This window comes from Xiphophorus couchianus, chromosome 18, assembly GCF_001444195.1.
Source record: "Xiphophorus couchianus chromosome 18, X_couchianus-1.0, whole genome shotgun sequence".
NCBI classification, from domain to species: domain Eukaryota; kingdom Metazoa; phylum Chordata; class Actinopteri; order Cyprinodontiformes; family Poeciliidae; genus Xiphophorus; species Xiphophorus couchianus.
Window position 1 is genome coordinate 30,256,812 of NC_040245.1, and position 16,775 is coordinate 30,273,586.

General features: G+C 38.7%; 1 long non-coding RNA gene across 4 annotated transcripts in view; it reads right to left on the reverse strand.

Moving 5' to 3' along the window:
• Positions 1-426: 426 nt before the first annotated feature.
• The window catches only part of LOC114133277 (uncharacterized), a 52,833-nt gene continuing 36,484 nt past the window's right edge, over positions 427-16,775 (reverse strand). For all 4 annotated transcript variants that reach the window (XR_003593141.1, XR_003593143.1, XR_003593140.1 and 1 more), the window contains 2 exons: positions 3,069-3,153; positions 427-2,258 (listed from right to left, as the gene is read on the reverse strand). This is a non-coding gene — a long non-coding RNA (uncharacterized LOC114133277). The remainder of the gene's footprint in view (positions 2,259-3,068; positions 3,154-16,775) is intronic.

Here is a 16,775-nt window from a genome sequence, read left to right on the forward strand (position 1 = left end):
TTGATTTGTATAGCACATTTCAGCAGCAAGGCATTTCAAAGTGCTTTTACATCATAACAAACACAATAACACAAAGTCATGCAACTGAGATTTACACACTCAATCAGTTTTAGAGAGAAATTATGAAAAATGCGAAAACATCCATTGATTTTCAGTTGGGTGGACAGAAATGCCTTGTTGATGTAAAAGGTTAAAGGAGAATGGGCAGACTGCTTCAAGATAATAGAAAAACAGCATTAGCTCAAATAACTACTTGTTATGTCCAAGATATCTGAAAAATCATCTCTGGACCTTGAAGTAGATTGTTTGCTGGAGTAAAAGACCACATTAAGTGCCACTCCTGTCAGCTAGGATTTCAAAACTTACAATGCAATTCAGATGATAAGGTCAAAATTAGGGGTGTACAAAATGGAGACCAATGCACTGTATGCTTATGAAGACTTTATTTGATTATTAAACATCATCAGAAATAAGTTAATGGATCTACAACAACAAAAACACACTACCTGGTCAAAAAACGGTTGCAAACAAAAAAAAGGTTACACACTCTAATATTTTGTTGGACCACCTGATGCACCCATCACTCTGGAATTCTGGGTAAAGCTGGACTTATCAGACCATATGACCTCCTTCCATTGCTCCAGAGTCAATCTTTATGTTCCCTAGCAAATCAAAGCCTTTTTTTCTGGTTAGCCTCAACAATTAGTGGTTTTTTTAAGGCTACATAGCTGTTCAGTCCCAGTCCCAAGAGTTCCCTTCACATTGTGCTTGTGGAAATGTTCTTACTTTGACTATAAACAGTCCCTGGAATTCTACGTTTTATTTTTTTTTATTTTTAATTTTTATTTGATTTCAGACATTAAGTGATCGCCGATTGTGATCACTCAGGATTTTTTCCGGCCACATTTCTTCCTTGAAGAAGAACTTTCTCCTAGTTTTCAGTAAGGTGTTGGACAGTTCTTGACCCAGTTTTAGTACTTTCTGCAATCTCCTTAGTTTTTTTTCTGTTTGATGCATGCCAATGATTTGACCCTTATCAAACAGACTGACACACCATAGGATGTGTCTTTTCCACATGGTTGATTAAGAAATGAGAAGCAACTCATTGCACCAGTTGGGGTTAAATAACTTGTTGCCATCTGAGACATAATCTCCCATGCAGTAATTATCCAGTAGGAGCCTTGTACCTATTTGCTTAAATCCAGGGGTTGACTTTTTTTTTTTTGGCCAGGCAGTGTATCAAATAATATATATTTGTTAGGGGTTTGTGTAAATACACCTGGACTTTGTCATGTCACATGTGAGGTCACTTATCTGAGACACTGTTAACAATAGTCCATTTTAGAGATAAATATAGCAGAGACCTTCACAGTCTCATCACCAAGTAGTTAGCTTCAAGCATTCAGTTTCCATGACCTTTAACATCAGGTGATGACTTTCAACAATAAATGTTCTTTCACTTTCCTTCACAAGCAAATACATAGTATACAGGTGGGGTGGAGTACATGTTGGATGTGTCAGGACAACAGGAACAACAAACACACACCCACACCTGATGGCAGTTTACAGAGACCAGTCAATGTGACATTTATGTCTTTTCAGTGTGGGATACATGATAATAAAGGAAGAAACCCCACACATGTAGGGGGAAAACACTAAAACTGTTTGCACTAAGGCTTGGGCCAAGCAAAACTTCATGCCCAGAAACCTCTTCTACGGGGTAGATGTGCTGAAACCACCATGCAGAACTTAATACTGTGGGTTCATATTGATCACAAATTGGTAACATGTTTTATCAGCAATTGTGTTTTCTTTAAACTGTATACAATTCACAACAGGGTCTTGACCTCCCACTTTGGAAATCTCTGCTCGACACAAATAACATTGGCTCATATATGCCCACATAATGTCCCACTTACACCCTGTCCCTACACATCCTGAGAGGGGGGTTTAAAAAATTAGAGCAGCTCAAGTGGGAAAACGGCACCCATTTGTCTTTGGGATAATATGAGTGTGGGTGCATTAGAGACAAATAGCATCCACTTCCATTTCCTTTATCATTGTCAGGTCAATTAATAGGCCAAGGATCCTGAGTCACTAGATGGAGGCAACACACACAAGAGCACAAAGGGAGGTCTTTCAGCTGGTGACCTTGGATGCTCCTCCCAACACAAAAGACCCCAAGAGATGGATGCCTCTTTAGAGAGCTCCGAGCCCCTGGAAGGATTCTGTTGCTGACACACACACATCACAGAGTCCTGGGGAGAAAAAATGACATGTATGTGCACTGATGGGTTAGGGGCTCAAACTATCACTGGAAAACCCTCAACCAGATTACTGATGTACAGAGTGGAGGCTATCAGTATCATCAGATGGAGTAGAGGAAGTAGACTGATTGAAAATCCCAGCTGTAGCATGCTCATTGTGAGGCTGCATTGAGAGCCATGAAGAGCCTTCTTTGACTCTGCATTTATCAGTCTGGTAGATTAGAATGTCACCTGACTGTCACCTGAAGGACGTACTGGCTTCCTACTGGGAGGAGCTCAGCACTCCATATATTTTATACATTGTATTGATGAAGAATGATGACGATGATGATGACGATGATGATGATGATGATGATATTTTAGTTGTTGTTTGGTCATCCTTATCTCTAATTCTTAATTACAATAACAACCTGGTGGGGAGGAAATAAATAAAACTCTAGAGACTGTTACTAACAAAATCTAGGCCCACTACCTAATCCAAACAAGATAATATAAATATTTTCTGGGAAAACTGCAGACAAATCATAAGTTTTTTGTGGAATGTCTGTATTTTTTAACTAATGGGCCAAAAGAAAAAAAAACAAACACATTTGATTCTCAATACACTACATCCCATCATTGACATCATCAGATATGGTAAATCAGACTGAGCTGAAATACAGTTCAGCTGTCTTTACATCATTACATGTACTTGCTTGCAGTCATGAACACACTATGCATTTCAGAGAATTCAACAAAGACAGTGACAACAGTAAATGTTAGGCTTAAGCAACAATCACTTAAACCTAACATAGTTCATACCTTCAAATGATCTGTGCATTGAACTTCTTGATCATCAACACAATGATAAGCTTGTCTCCCGTCGGTCCCCTCTGTTCGCTGCTTTCTGTGAAGTGAAAGAGCAAACACTATTGTGCGGTAGAAATAAATTATGCCAAGATGAGCAGAACTCAATATATGGTAATTATTTGACAGGATATACTGTACTTACACAGTGATTACCATATCTCCAAGACTAGACAGATACAGTGAGGAAAGCGAGGGAAGAAAAGAATAGTGAGGAAGATGAAAGACCCCTGATAAGAATTTTTTTGCTCCCTTCCCTACATGGGGATGTACAAGACTGTGTGAAGGCAAAAGGGTCTTCCATATGTATCTTCACTGATAACTCATCTCTATAGGGACTGAAGCAATTCTGAGCAGGAGCAGCTCTGGCACATACCAGATCATAGATCATACTTCTGTCTAGTTTTCTGTATTTTGACTGTTTGTTTATAAATGCCCTAAACAGAGCTGGACTATTAATTTTGTTGTTCTGCTTACTGTGCAATGACAATAAATCTAATCTAATCTAATCTAATCTAATCTAATCTTATTTTATCTAATCTAATCTAATCTAATCGCATGCATACCAAAAGTCAGACCCATAGTTGTGTTATATCAAGCAAACAGGTACAGCATATTGAGGTAAAGATACACAGACAGAATGGGACAAAGTCAGCTAATATCCTGAACATTTGCTGAAATACCACACAAACAACACTGAATGATCAATTACACTGTGTTTTATTTCCAGTCTAGTACATACATCTTACTGTCTGCTTTTGTGTCCTATTGGTTCATTTTTGCCAATAGTCCCACTGTGGAGTGTATATTTGACCAGTGCACAACAGTTACTACCATTTTTACAGACACATGCATGCATATCTTTGTACTTCAATACAAACTGAAGACTTTGTATATTCTTCCATTCATTTTAGTAACTACATATAAGCCTAGCATAGATATTTTTCCTAACCAAAAAACAAATGCTAGTAAATTCCTAACCCTAACCTTAACCAAACCTAATTGACACCATCTCTCTAAACCTAACTAGCAGAGTTCAGTACAACTGCAAAAAAGTGAGGACCAGGAAGTGTCCTCATTCCTTTTGACCTTTTGATTCCTTATAAAGAACTATGATATTCACTTACTGTGAAACCGTGAAGTATTTATGATCAAGAATACAAAGGCATTCCTATGAATACAGATGTCACCCATTATCTCACATAGACCTTTTACTGAGCTGTGCATCATAATTTCATACTCTGCTCTGTCCAGTGGTTGATGTGAATTGAATTATGAAGATTTTATTAAACTAGGGAAACATTTACTGTATTAAATGAAAAGTTTTCCATTCAGAGCCAATTGCCTGAGCTCAACATCAGGAAAAGCTTTTGACCTGCTGAGTTTAGCTGTGTCCAATTTTTCTTCATTAAATTTTAAGATATTATACAATACCAGGTAATTTTTTTTTTTTTTTATCCTCTTAGCAGTAATTAATTAGTCATGTTAAGATACAACGTGATCCTTATTTTAACTCTGAGAATTATTTGTGTTTCAAAACAGACCGATGCTGAAAACTCAGAAGGATGAAAGAGAGAAACTTTGCTGCAGTTTGTTTGGTCATCCTGTTATCTGTTTTAAGTTTAGCACTCAAAGCCTGAATGAACAGCAAATTTATTTGTCAGAAAAAAAGTTTATTTTGAAATAGCTGAGCTTCCTCTTAGTTTGAGATGTCTTCACTAAGTAACAACACTCACACTGAAGAGCATTGTTTGTCAGGCAGCCTGGAAGTGCTTATGTATGATTACTGAAAAAAATATTTGACTTTTTATTTTCTGATTAACATGTCAGTGCTAAAAAAAAAACAAAACAACAATTCTCCTACTAAGCAGTATTAAGTATAATTTATTAAGAATAAAGTTAGAATGAAACGTTGCTGGAAGAAAACATCCATAAAATCATGTATCTTACAATGCATGTATCTTACGTGTATCTCATATCTTACAATATAATTTGTTTATGTTGTCCATACATATGTCAGCGTGTCTATATGGATGAATCCCTTCTCTAATTGAAGAATTGTATTTGGTATTTAAATTTTTGACTTAGAAGTCACAACTGTTACTGACTGAAAAATGTTGAACTTCAGATGGAATTTTCAGCTATTACATAAAAGCATATTTCATAGATTCATAGATTCAGCCATCTGTAATTGAGCACATATGTAAATGAGAGCTGATGTGTCTGAGCTCCAGTTGTTAAGGGTAAAGATGTTTCCATTTGTGCTACAGGGCTTTGAACACATGGTCAAATCTTTGATCCATAGCAGTGTTAGGATGAAACAATGTTTGACTATCATTCTTAAATCATTATCTGGTGCAACATGAACAGATGATGACATCAAAAAGAGATTTGTTGTGTGATTTCTGTCTTTTATGCACTTCCCAAACTAGACTAAGTTGACCTCTTCTCATCTCAGCTTCCCAGTTCCTTTAATCATGCCTCCTCCTGTCCTGATTGAATATTTATTGGCTTATTTATTCTTAATCACAGACAGCCGCTTGTCTGTCCAATCAAATTCAAGCTCCTTGTATTGCACACACATGCTCATGCATGGACTGGTAAATGAACAGCTGAACCCCCATTCCTAGTTGCCCCTAGCAATCTTTCTGTGTGCTTGTCAGTGGGTATGAAATTAGATTTGTGCCAATAAAGTCACATTTTTTTCAGCAATCAAAAAAACAAATAAATATGAGATTTTAAGAAATTAAAAATAAAGGCAATTACTTCTTTGGTAATGTACTGTTGTCTTCTGCATTTTGATACTGGTATGAAAATCTGAATGATATATTTCCCATTCTATTTACTTTGTAATATTGTGACAATTTATTTGCAATTTTATGCAGAAATATCCCTGGCACACGTGACCTTACGCCTACCTGATAATGTAACTTTTAGGCTTATCAAAAAACGTTGGATAGATATTTAATCATTCGTTCATTTGACTTTTTCTCAGGTAAAGCTTTTAGGCCAAATCAAATAGGTTTATTTGTTCCGCACAGTTTCAGCAACAAGGCAATTCAAAGTGTTTGCATAATTGGAAAGAAATGGAAGCAATAAACCAACAAAAAAGACATTACATTGTAATTGCAAAGTAAGAGATAACAGTTTAAATAGGAGACAGTTAATGAAGTTCCAAAGCCAACTAAACAAATATGCTTTTGGCTTTGATATATAGGAACTCAAGATTTCAGCATCTTTGCAGTTTTCTGAAAGTTTGATCCAGATTAGAGCAGTAACTGAATGCTGCTTCTTCATGTTTGGTTCTGGTTCTGGTGATGCAGAGCAGACCCGAATCATTAGACCTGAGAGATCTGGAAGGTTGATACAACAACAGCAGATCTTTAATGTATTGCGGTGATAAACCGTTCAGTGATTTATAAACTAACAACAGTATTTTAAAGTCTATACTCTGAGCTACAGGGAGAACATTGGAAGGACTTTAGAACTGGGTGACATCCTCTATCTTCCTGGATTTAGTCAGAGCACCAGCAGCAGCATACTGGATCAGCTTCAACTGTGAAGTAATCAATGTGACTAAAGATAAACACATGGATGAGTTTCTGGGTGCTGACCCTAGATTGTTCCTCTTTCAGTCCAAAAATAATAACTGCAGTTTTATTTCAATCAGTTAGAGAACGTTACAGCGCATCCCTGCATTAATTTGTTCTATGCTTCTCCTCCCGATCACAACAATCCCTTTAGGTAAGCAACATGTGTGGTTATGTGTTATCTCTGCTCCTCATTATGATTTCAAGCTTATTTTCCATGAAGAGCCCACACATCTCACAGCTGCATGCTGGAATCAGTCGCTGCCTGTTTGCTGAGTGTGAAATCAGACTGTTTAGGAAATGCATTGTTACTGAGAGGGATTACACTGGACCAGTGCCCGACCTTTCTCCACATCCAAATCTCACATTTCCACCGTGGAACGAGGAAGGTTGCCTTGTTTCACTATAGCATCACATTCTCTTGACAAGGTCTTCATACAATCTGAATCATATCTTTTTTTATGTATTTTATGTATAAAAAACAACATTAAAATGAAATTGAGCAGAGTTTGAGTTTTATTGTGAAATATTCATGGTTCAGACCAAGAGTTACCATTGAAGGAAACCAGATATCACATTAGAAGTAAAACCAGTCCCACTGCAGCCTGAACCTTATGTAAAATCTTCTAGCTTTGTTGCGTCCTCACAATCTTCTCCTTGTACCTCAATTTATCCTTGTTTTTGGGAATGTTTAGGTTTGTCCTGCTCACTCAGAAAGTCTCCGTGAGCTCAAGCTAAAACTCATCAGAATGCTCTAGAAGGTTTTTACTTTCTCAAAATGTTTAAATGAGTTCTGCTGTAAAATTATGCAGAGATTTTTACCTGAGAACCGCAAACCAGTCAGATCAGTTACCATCAAATCAAGGCTTCAGTTTTTTATTCCTGTATCTTAGCCACAGTGGCTCTGGTGCTGCCTTTTCTTCATCACCAACACCTAATCTCTGCCTTTACTAAAATATGTTCAGTACTGCAAGTGAGATATTTTGTGATGCACATGTCAGAACATTCCAGGCACTCATGAGGAATTAGATATTCTCATGAGTGCCTGAGAATATCAGGCACTCATGATATTCTCATATATCAAATTTGGTATATAATTTGGAATTAGCTATATATAAAATTTCTCATGATAAATTTTATATATAAGTCTATGTGTCATTTGTGCAGGTCCAAATCTTATTGTAATGCTGACACATCCTGACATCTTTCTGTCAGTGTTTTATGTTACCAGTGGTCTTTGTAGAAACTTTTAGAAGATTTTTATGTGTTGTTGTGTTTCATGTCTTTGTTGTTTTAATGTCTATGTGGACCATGAGTCTGTTGAATAAAGCAATCAATCCATCATGTGATTTATGTGCTGCTATGGAAAGACTGAGCTGTTGGTTTTTAGGAGCTTACATTTAGCAAATAATTATTTGACACATATAATCCTATTGCTGGAAATTTGTTCACTGAAGTGACTAAATCAGTCAAAATTTGTATGTAAATTACAATCATCAGGGGAAAAAACCTCAAGGTTAAGATCAAGATTTGGACTAAAAATGAGAAAGATGCTTTTCTTCTGCTTATTTCCTTTTTTTGGACCGGAAAGTATTTTCCCAGGTGCTTGATATTCTTGTATCACCAAACATGACAGAGAACCATTCCCACATAACTGGTAGAAGCCCAGGTGAATGACTGTGGGACCCCACTCAGTGCTTCACCTCTCTGATGCCCTGTCTTTTCCACAGGCTGTCTTGCACTAATTGAAGTCACAACAGACGTGGTGTATCAATTCTAACTTTGCCATTAAGGTTTAATCGGGTGTGCAGGAGACCAGCCTGCCAGACCAAAGGCTCTTTTTGTGAGAGTCCCATCTGTTGGTGATACAATGGCCCCCAGACCGGCCCCGGCCCAGAGAGAGAGGGTAAGTGGGAGGGTTGACAGGATGACAGGATAGACTGTTCCACTCGGCGCAACCAAAACCGTCCTGCTTTGTGTCTTTCTGGACAGTTCTGCCATGACACACACAAACACAGACAACTGGGAACTTATTTCAGAACTAGGGCCATATTTATATTACTCATATTGCAAGTTATCTTGAATAGGGTAGATTCTGCTTTTTTATTGTTTTGATTTGATTTTTTTCTAAAGATGATTTGAGAATATTCAACAGTAAAGAAATAAAGATGCTTGATTATATTTGCTAACTAAAACCCCCTCAGTCATCTTTATGTTGAGATGTTTCTATATTTACTGTATATAGAAAAATACAGTAAATAGGGTATAAATGCACACACTGAGGACACACACCTAACAGAAACACACTCCTTATGTTTCTGTTAGGTGTATGCAGGCAATTTGCAGGAAGGCCATAACCCTGGTGAATGATGAGCTATAAACTTTCATTGCTGCCACACACGTATATTTATAAATGTGTTTATGTGTTGAACTGCAGAGTTGGTCATATGGGTTTCATTGCGAATATAAATGTGCCAATTACTCCCTACCAATGCCAAACATTTTTGTGGTGGAGGAAGTGTGATGCTGTGGGACAACATCTCCCTGACTCCTTAATATGACTTTCAATCATATTAGTCGCTTCAGGCTGCAAGATCCTGAGATGAGATTATTCAACCAGTGGGATGTTGGACCTGACATCACTGAGGAATCCGTTAAATGAATGAGAGCAAATCTGAACTAGAACATTCATCCTTAAGAACAACCACATAAAGTAATGCTATAAAAGGTTGATGGTTTAAATATGTCCACACCATTGACATCACCCACCCATTGTCCTGCATGGTGTCTCCCAGTACAGTGCATGGACCTTGAACCTAAGTGGTACCTTCAGGTCATGGTGGTAGTGGTGGTGGACCACCTGCCATTAATGGAACAAAGTCAGCTGTGGTACATCCTGACTCACTTTGTTGAACAAACCTGCCTCTGACACCATGATGTAACCAGACCAACAACACTCCGTTGGCTAAGCTGCCAAGGCAGGACAAGCAATGAGTATCAAAGAGAAGGTACCTGCTTTTCCCACTGACTATTCAAGCAAATATACTCCTACAAAGTGACATGGTCTGCACAATTATAAAGCAAGTCATGGTTCTAGCTTGCAACTACAAACAAAACATTAAATGGGAAAGCAGGATTTATCTTGGTGTTGAACCTCTTCTCAAATTGCCCTGTGTAATTCAGGTCAACTCGACTCGGTTGCTAAGGTTTTCCATTAGGTACTGGTACTTGATACCAGCTCCTTTTTTAGTATGTACTCCCAAGTTCCAAACAAGCCAAGTGAATGAAAATGCAGTGACTAAATACTGAAGGTTGCTGATTGTCTATGGTGTGTCTCCATTAAATCCATTTCTAAAAACTCAGACCATAAATTAAGCATGTTTGGAGTTTTAAGGAAAATAGCCCTACTACAATCCACACCATGGTCCAAGGATGAGGTGGAGACATTTTTGTGCTTGGTGGCTGATGAGAAAAGACAGAGTGAGCAAGACAATAATGTGCAGCACATAAATTAGGTAACATTACTTTTTGGACCACTTTACTATGGCATCCCCAGTCAGATTGATGTGGTACTCAACTGTAATGGACATGGATTAAGTCAAGCAGGTTCATGGAATATTAAGAGCCCTGTTTATACACAAGATGAGAAGTTCATACAGACGCCTGCAAAGCTAGTGTTAGCATGTCCACATGAAGCAGATTTCCACCTGTAGGTACTTGTGTTGCAAAAGCCACACCACGTCTGTTCAAGAAATAGAAAGAAAACTAAAAGAAATAGAGAAAAAATGCCTATCAGTAGCATCATATGTTGTGAGAACTGATTTGGACCCATTGACTGCAGACTTGTGGTGGCCTGATCTGTGCGGCACAGCTTGATAATATCACCAACTGCTGTTGATCCTGCTGAGCTGCTGATTGTCTCAGTATTTTCTCAGGAAGAGGCCTTTGATGGAACACCACTTACATACTTTACACGAGCGCTGCAGTGAGTCCATGCTTCACATATCAGACACGGAGCAGGAGCAAATGAATGCTCACATTGCATCTGGTGAATATTGAGACAGTTTTTGTTATGATGAAAGAAATCCTTTTGAACCAAATACACAATATGAAGATGATACAAACTGATGATGATGGAAATTTTAATAAGGTCAATGATGGATCTATCTGGTCCAGTTGAAATGGTTACTGTTCTACAGTGATGGTGACACTACACACACAAACACACTCCCACACGAATGCACACACGAATGCACACCACAGAACAGTTTAGCACAATACACAGGCGAGGCAGCTCAGCAGGCCTCCACAACCCAGATGACACAGACCTGACCTTTATGTGTGTGTGTGTTTATGTGTGTGATCTTGTATTTAATACGTTGTAAGGACCACTTTTCCAACAAAAACTAATTTTTGTGAGGACCCACTGTTAATTATGGGGCACAACGCCTGGGCCCCACCAGAGGAAGTGCTGGTTTTGGGTTAGTGATTAGGTTTAAAGTTAGGCATGTACTGGTAATGGTTAGGCTCAAGGTTAGGCTGTAGACAAGAATGAAAAATGAATTGAAGTCAATTTAAAGTCATTGTAAAGATAGAAAGACATAATATGCATGTGGGGGTGTGCGTGCGTGTGTATGTGTCCAGTCTATTTTCATGGAGGGCTGTCACTCCCCTCGCTTCTAGCTGCCAACAGCAGCAGAGGGGAAGGGGTGGGGGCTTAGGTGGTGGGGGCAAAGTCAGCAATAGCCCAGGCTCATTGGGGTGCAACATGAAGGCGTGTGTGTGAGTGTGTGTGTGCGTGCAGTTGGGGGAAGAAGGGAGTAGGGCTTGGGGACATGAAGCAGTGAAGCATTGCACGTCTGTTCATGGCTGTGTGTGATTGTTCTTGCTTGTCTATTAATTTCACATTGATGACAAATGATTTGCAAATGACACACAAAAAAGGAGAGAGTAACTTCAAGCTTAAAATGCATCATCAGAAGAATCAGAGAATGATTCATCATCTTAATGTAACATTTGAACATTTTGGCCAGAAAAAAAGATAAAACAAAATAAAGTACCTAAAAAATTATGGAGGAAAAGGTTTTCCTCCATCCCACCACATCAGTGGTGAACAGCCCTTAAGCAGGCTTTGGCTAGACCCCTCCAGAACATCCACCCTGTTGCCTTTAAACTATCTCTTGTAGCATTAGCCGGAAGCTTTGGGTCGTTGTCCTGCTGGAAAGTAAATGTTCTCTGAGCCGTAGTTTTCCAGCAGATGGAAACAAAATGTGCTCCAGGATTTTTTCTAGATTCTGCTGCTTTTATTTGACCTTCTGCCTTTACAAACCTTCCAGGTCCTGCTGCGGGTAAGCATCCCCACCGCATGGTGGTGTGATGGTGTGTTTATGGTGATGTGCAGGGTTTGGTGTCCACCAAACATGACGTGTCAACAGTAACTTCCTCATTGACTCAGTGACTTCCTACTGTCCCATAAAGCTCTGAGTGGTGAAGAACCCAGGCAACAGTTGCCATCTGCAGAGTCTCTCTGCTGCTGAAGCTTGGAACTCCTTCAGCATTGTCATGGTTACCTGGGGTCCTCTCCCACCAGTCTCCTTTTTGGATAGTCTCTCAAGTTGTAAAAAGAGCCTGATCCAGACAGATTTACATGTGACATACTCCTCCTGTTTCTTGATGACAATTGATCTGAACTCCATGGGTTGTTCAGAATCTTAGAGATTGATTTGTATCTCTATATGTCCTTTAGTCTTCATGCTGTAATGTTAACCAGGCATACTGATGAACCAGTACCAAATGTCTTTAAACTACGATCACTCACTGCACACCTCCATTCCAAACCAGACCTGGTCCGGTCTCTTAAAGGGGTTGGATAATTATGCAATCCATCTATCTGTTATTTTGGAAAAATGTTTTTTTATTTTGACATTAAAGGTTTAATTTTTGTAGATTTTTTTTGTCCAAAAAGCCAAATTTTGTTGCTTATGATTAATTTGTAAAAGCTGTAAAAATGGTGAAGGGAGTGAATACTTTTTACAGGTTCTCTAAAAGCTTGTCTCCCTGTTTGTGTGGGAATGAAACTGGAGACTTGAAAGAGAGAGCATCAGGCACGGAAGGTAGCCCCTTCTGGTTATCCTCTGAGGGGTTGATGATACTAAAGACACTGGAGAGGGACCCGGCTGTGACCCAGACACACACACACACACGCCCACACACGCACGCTCACATCCTCCAAACCAACCATTCTGTTCTCTTTACAACTTTACAAAATAGGCTTTTAATTTAGCTGGACGGCAGGGGCGTGTGGGGCCCGCCAGCATCAATCATCATGAGGAGGCTGAGGAGCGCTGGCCGTCCCCTGGGCTTTCTCACTGACGAGGATTCCCCTGGCCCCACCCCCAGACACACACTCAGACTCACACACCCCGCCTTATGCTCTTTTGTACAGACACTCGTTTGCAAGACCTGAAGACCTTATCATTTTGTATTATACATACACATGCGCATGCTGATGGAAATGTAGACACACACACTCTCCATTACCCTCAGGGTGCAGATGATGAGACCAGACTAAACCCAGATGGGAAGCGGGGGTGACTGCGGAAATAAAAGATTACTACTTCTCAGTATTTTTAAATCACATTTAATCATCACAAAACTAGAACAAACCACATGGCAGTACACATAGGAGTGATAATTTTCTATGCAGCCTGACATAACTCTACTTTCTAGATCATATTTTATTTGTCTTTCCCATTTTGTCATCTGTTTTTGAATCCTTTGTACAATCATGTTCTCCTCTAAGCCAATTTGTATTTGCATGGCAAACATTCATTTCCATTTTTGGGTTCATATGCCTACTTTCTTGGTTAATTGGATTTGGATCATATTCAAATGCTCAGTGTGTACCCAGCAATAATAATATTCCAGAAAAGATCTGGATGAATATTGTCAGAGATGTTGGCAGCACATCAAAGACGTGACAGTGTTTTTCCCCCCCTAGTCTGTAAAAGATGGTTCCAAAATAACAAAACGTCAGCAGAATATCATTCCAGAGAAAGTCACATATTTCATTTACTATACTACAAAATGTAAACCCATATAGTGCCTTCAGTAGTAAACAGCCCTTGAGCATGAACTCAAATTTCGATACAGTTTATCTGAATTTTATGTGACAGTCCAACAAAAAAAGCGCATGAATTTGAAGTTAAAGGAAAAATGACACATGACTTTCATGTTTTCTTTTTCTCATCATGCGATAGTTTTTTTCTGACTCAAAATAAAATCCAGCTGAGCCAAGTACATTACAGAAGTGGCTTTGCATTCCTGAAACATTAGTCTCCACAGAATGATACTGCCACTGCCATGTTTTCCTGTGGGATGATGGTGATGCGAAGGCTAGTTGTCTAATAGAAATAGTCTAATAGAAAGACTATTTGGATGTAGATTAAAAGGAGTTTCACTTTGTAACCTCTTATGTTCTTCACTTCAACATTAGCATTGCTCTTGCCAGTCTTCCATTAATGTTAAAGTGCCAGAAGGATACATGAAGTGCATGACTTGTAGTTTTACTGCCAACTGATTCTTCAGATCAGTTGGCAGTTCTCCTGATCTCTGCAGCTCCTCCACAGTTAAGAGGATTGCGTCTCTTCTCCATGCTCGTCTTGCGGAGCCTGTTCATTCATTGGGGCAGCAACATTCCCTCTTTGTGTGATACTTTAGGTCAGGGTTTACCAAAACCAATATTATAGAAGTTTGATTCTAGCATGAGAAAATGTGAAAAAGTTCAAGAAGAATTTATTTCTTTGTAAGGCTTTATATTTAGTGAAAATTGTCTTTAAACTGTTAACAAAATAATTCTCTCTTTCTTTTTGTTTTAACATTCTGCCTTCGTAAATTACCTGATTTGTCATATGTAGGTAAAAAAAAAATCATAAAAAAGAAAAGTCAAAGCCAAGGTTTGTCTTCTCAAGTGTTGTCACATAAAGTGACTAAAAGTCTTTAAGTGTCAAAGTTCCAAATTTGAAAGCAAATGTTCTGTGAAAAATGTGAAAATCCCAAATCTGTTCCTAAGGGATAGGTATCCAGCTCCAGTCCTCAGGGGCCGATGTCCTGCCAGCTTCAGATGAGTTTGCTCATGCTTAGCAGACTCATCTGCTAAGTCTGTAGCTTTACAGACAAAAATACATTTTCTACCAGGACTTGTTCACATCATTTTATTTAATCACTGATGTGATGGTAAACTCCCAAGGTGGATTACTCAGCAGTTTTAACCCGATCTAACATTCTCAGCTGTTAACTTGGCTGGTGCCAGATTTCACACAAAGTATAATCTACCAACTACAATATGCACAGGGAATATAGTAACTGGGCACATATATTTATCCAGTTGTCCAGTTAAAATGGTACAGATGAGAAAAAAAAATCAATGAACATTTTTGGGAAAAATTTTTACCAACTCATTTTTGCACACAAATTAAAAACAGTTATGAAATTGCAGCACTGAACTGTGCAACTGTGCTAAACTGTTTCATGTCAGCCCTCATCTTATCAGTAACTTTGGTCTGTATCTTTAATTTTCCATAATCATAAAACAGATGGTACCCAAAACAAAAAAAAAATGTCATTGTAAGATAAAGTCTTAAGAAAAAAGGAAAAAAGTATTTCAAAAATTTTTAAAAAATTCTATTAGCCTTTTTTTCTGTAAAGATTCAAGCTTTTAAGGGAAAACGTTTCACAAAATCAATGAAAGCCTGATGTTGAGAGTTAAGGTATATCTATAAATATCCATAAACCTTACATAATAAGGTTTAAAAAAAACATACTGCAACCTCTTCGACATCACTCAGCTCAACATTCTCTCTAATTTGTTTCATTTTTAGTCATTCTCTCTATCTCTCTGCCTGTGTCCTCATGGTTGTCTGTAATCAGATATACTGAAGCAAGAGGTTAGATAAGGAAGAGGTTCCCTAGGGGGACATGTTGTTCCCTCCTTTCCCTCTCCCTTCAGAAGCCCCCTACCTGTACACCCCGACACACACTCATTCACACACACTTGAAAAAAAATGGCACAAACAACACCCATCATCTCAGTGCTACTAACACATACCACCCATAGACCTTTTCCCCTTTCAGCAACCCCCCAGCTCTATCTGAGCTGCCGGTGGCTATGTTGGTTTTAGTATGCATAGAGCTCAGCTATCTGCTCCACTGCACCTTGGCTCCCCCAGTACTCTCACTTTCACACACCCCCGCACACCCCTGCACACGACCATATGCGCGAACACACACACATTTGTATTTCTATCCATATTTGCTTTGACTTTGATTCTTTTTAGTAACTGCATTTATACCTCACCTACATGTTTTCCCTTCCCTTAACCAGTACCTCACCTTAACTTTAACCAAAACTTAATTCACTCCATACCTCTAAGCTCACTTCCTGACTCTATACTACACTAGGGGGTTCAATGTACTAGAATGTAGTTTAGGCCCCAAAAATCACATTGGTCTGAAGATGGTTAGTACATATGTCAGAAATGATCCTAAATAGGATAGCTGATAAAGTACAAACACATAATTATATTTTCACAGGGACGTTGCATTGACTTACATTAATTTTTCATTAATTTTGATATCCTAACCCTGACCTTTACCCTAAACCAGTAGATGTCTAACTCTAAACCTAACTTAAACACATTCCACATATCAGTCCTGTACCTAACACTTAATCTGAAAACAGCACATCTGCTTAAGAACAGCATTTTCTTACTGGAAAAATATGCCTTACCAGGAGGGACATTCTGAAACACACAGGTGTTTTTTTTTTTTTGTTTTTTTTTTAATGGAAAGTATGCACATGTGTGTGTATACTTGTATAAAGAGCACTAAAATTCAAAATTTACTGAGCACATATGAAAGCAGTTACACAGACAGACTTTACCACCACACACACTATTGAGAGCTGGGTCAGATTTTTGGTAGCAGCTACTGCTGGGTCCATTGCAAAGCTGCTTACAGGACTCATCTGGGATCAGTGGCAGATGGACAGCCTATCCTGAAGGCCTGGGCACAA